Source organism: Palaemon carinicauda, chromosome 37 (genome assembly GCF_036898095.1).
Source record: "Palaemon carinicauda isolate YSFRI2023 chromosome 37, ASM3689809v2, whole genome shotgun sequence".
Lineage (NCBI taxonomy): Eukaryota > Metazoa > Arthropoda > Malacostraca > Decapoda > Palaemonidae > Palaemon > Palaemon carinicauda.
In genome coordinates, this window is record NC_090761.1 from 38,082,110 (window position 1) to 38,085,980 (window position 3,871).

The following is a 3,871-nucleotide window of genomic DNA, read 5'->3' on the forward strand; positions in this document are numbered from 1 at the left end:
AGTTCAAAATTTGACATTAAGGTTAGCATTCATCGGGAACTTTTTTTTATTTTCGTTTCCTATTAACAGCTGCTTAAGATAAAAGTATTTAGATTTGGATATTTCCTTGGCTATCTTTGTTTTTACCTCCATCGATTGTAATTGGAAATTTGATGCTTAGCAAAAGATTCATAGCCTTTTCAAATCAGTGGGCTTTTCCTAGTCAAGTTAGCCAACCTTAAAGTATTCGGTAGTTGTACAATTCTGGCAAAAAAGTTTCTACGGATACTTAAATTCAGATTAAGATTATTTTTTTTTCATCTTTAGTTTAGTTTTCATATATCTAAATTGTTTTTGTCTATATTCAATAGTATTTGAATATTTCCTTTATCCTTCAGAAGTCTTGTCACCGCCATATTTGTGTTGCCAGCCCTGGTTCGTCTTCCCAGGAAAGGTACCGCCTTTTTATGAATTGCCAAGTGCTTGTTGGTATTTTCCTAGTGTAGATAGTTTAATTTGTAGTACAGACTGTTAGATTAAGTCAATAATTTTTTTATCATCTAAAAAGTATATTAAGAAATTTATAAGTAAAGGTTAATTTTATATTTCAGTTTTATGTTTATAACATAATAGGTTTTCAATATCTTATCGTCTTGAAATGAGTTGCCAGTAACTATATTTGTTATACCTAACATACAGTTCTATTTTATGCCAATAGATGTCGTCAGACTACAATCTCGTAGTCTTTTTTTTCATGAAATTTTGAAGTTAGTTTTGTTTCTTATATCATAACATGTTGCATCGTCGTTATTTCAACCATTTATTACGATCTGTCAATGAAAATATTAATCATGAACACTTTTTGTTTGCTTAGATATTTTATGCACTATAAATCGGGATTTATAATTCTAAATCTTATGTTCATCCTTGTGAAAGTTCATAATTCTTAATTTAGCTATATTTACATTACCTTTGAAACTAAAGAAATTTATTGCACTGCATAGTGTAAAAGGAATCAACTGTGACCCCATGCCTCATATTCACTGCAGATCGATTACATATATTATTTTTTTTCCTTGCTGCCTAATTATGTTGAGCAGTGGGACAACCTCTAAGGACAACTCTGAAGTAATACTTCACGGGTCATGGGAGCCCGATGTAGCCTATCCTTAACTGGCGTTTCTCTCCCTCAGATGTCTCATCATGAGACCTGTTATGCAAGTCAATTTTGTTCCAGAAATGATATTTTGGGTGAATATAAACATGGAATTTCCTAATACAGTTTCTGAGCTTGGTATCTCCCATCAGGATGCAGAATTTTTGTTAAAAAAAAAAAAAGCTATTGACCAGATAAGAGGTTCGTAAGGGAGTGGTGGCATCAGTGCACCTCACGTTGTGTAATGCAGTCCTGACTTAATGGTTTTTGCAGCGTCCCTGGTTGTAGGCAAGGTTGTAAGGCCTTGGTTGTAGGTTACTCACTTTTAGCCTTTTGATAGTCGTCCGTTTTTCTTCTTTTCTTCCCTCTTGCTATACAACCTCTTATATTTTACTTTAAATTGTATCTGTGGAGTTTCCCCAGTTTCAAATAAGTGGTGAATCACCTCCAAGGTACCAGCACCGTTTTTTTTTTTAGCTCAAATTCCTAAATCTAATTCAAACCAAATGAGCGTAAATTATGCATTTGCGTATCAAAAATCTATTTGTGGAGCTCTTGAATTTTGCTCTAAGGTCGATGTTCATGATGTTTATACCTCCTATACAAGTACCAGAATTTAGAAGCTTAATTGCTTCATGACCCCGTCTCTGCACACTAGGAAACAACGAGTCTCTTCTGATGAACTTTATTTATTAGAAGTTACATATAAGAATTTTGACATACGATTATGAGTCCCGAGTTCTGACCTAATATATATGTATATATATATATATATATATATATATATATATATATATATATATATATATATATATATATAAACACATTTAGATTTCCCCTTGAACGTGTAAAACCTTTAATGCTTCCCAGCGTAACTGTTAGAGCATCAAAGAAAAGTATATAAATTCTTTGTGCTTTTTATTGACTTTAGATGATATCGATGTTTGAACCCATTTCTTTCTTTTAGATAATTGATCGATTGATTGATTGAGGTTTCTGGCATCCTGACATCTAAGGTTATTGTCGCCGGAACAATCGCAGTGTATGTTTGTAACTTTGTGTATTTTCACGTGAATATACAGTATATTTTATGTTAATTTATCCATACAATTTATACATTTAAATATACATAAGTTAAATGAGTACATATATGAAAGCATGTATGTGTTGATGCAGTTTATACATTTGTATGGCTACATGTAGGTATTAAGTCTGAATGCTATGATCACCGTGTTCATTCGAAGCGACAATCTGGTACTCTATGTTTTCAAAGCTGTTGCATTATTTCTAGTTACTTGGAAGCGTATATTCTTTGCACTAGTAGCAATATTTTTGTATAAAGCAAAACTTATTTCTTTTATAGATTGATACTGTTAGCGTTAGTGATATTGGCATTCATTACAGATTTACCCCAAAATCGGTTAGCAACGACGCTGCACATGTTATGATGTCGTGACATTCTTTTAGAGGGCCACGTGTGGTAAGAGGAAAGAGGAACGTGGCTAATCTTGGTTAATGAGGCCTTTTATCGTTACTGTATCTTAAATCATTCAGTATTTCTGAATAGAATTTACGTAATTTACATTTTATTTTGATAAACAGTCAGTAAGTTGGACTGGATATATGTTTTTTTTTTTTTTACGGTATGTAAAGAAAATTTAGATTAAAAAAAAAGCTTTTTCATAGTCTATAAATGCCATGCGTAATGCATCGTCATACTCTGTTGATTTTTCCATTAGCTGGTTAATTACATGGATATTCAAGTTAGTATTGATGCAAATGAGTAATTCCATAAGCATCGAAGGAGATCTTCTCAAACCACTTTATGTAATTTATGTAACGGATGTTTTAATTGCTTATGATTGACCCTTATTATGAAACATCTTCTTAGACTCTCCACTAATGTAAATATATTTGATTTTGATGGAACTTATAAATATCACGAGGATCATTGCTTGGGGTTTTGCCCCTTGATCTTTGATACACAATTGTTCCTTTGAAAGTAAATTAGAACAGAAATTTTGTGATTTAAAAAAAAAGAAATAAATAAAAACCTTCATGCAATATCATTCCTTGAATGTGGTAAGGTGTCCAAAAGGGTGTAATTTACTTAATATAGACCTTCCAACTCATCCACTATTCATTGAAATTTCTCATTATAATTACTACATTAAGTTTGGATGTGATAACATAACTATCCTGAAATTTTTTATTACATTTTTATGAGGCTTTTTCCTAATGTTTTGCTTAGAGTTGGCTGGATAAAGAGGCAGTATAGAGCACAATTTCATAAAAATTTCATAGGAATAGACAAATGGTTTCATCTTTTATAGTAGCTTATTTTTTTTTCATAGGTAGAAATCATAGGAATAGACAAATGGTTTCATCTTTTATAGTAGCTTATTTTTTTTTCATAGGTAGAAATCATAGGAATAGACAAATGGTTTCATCTTTTATAGTAGCTTATTTTTTTTTTCATAAGTAGAAATCATAGGAATAGACAAATGGTTTCATCTTTTATAGTAGCTTATTTTTTTTCATAAGTAGAAATCACAGGAATAGACAAATGGTTTCATCTATTATAGTATCTTATTTTTTTTTCATAAGTAGAAATCATAGGAATAGACAAATGGTTTCATCTTTTATAGTAGCTTATTTTTTTTTTCATAGGTAGAAATCATAGGAATAGACAAATGTTTTCATCTTTTATAGTAGCTTATTTTTTTCATAGGTAGA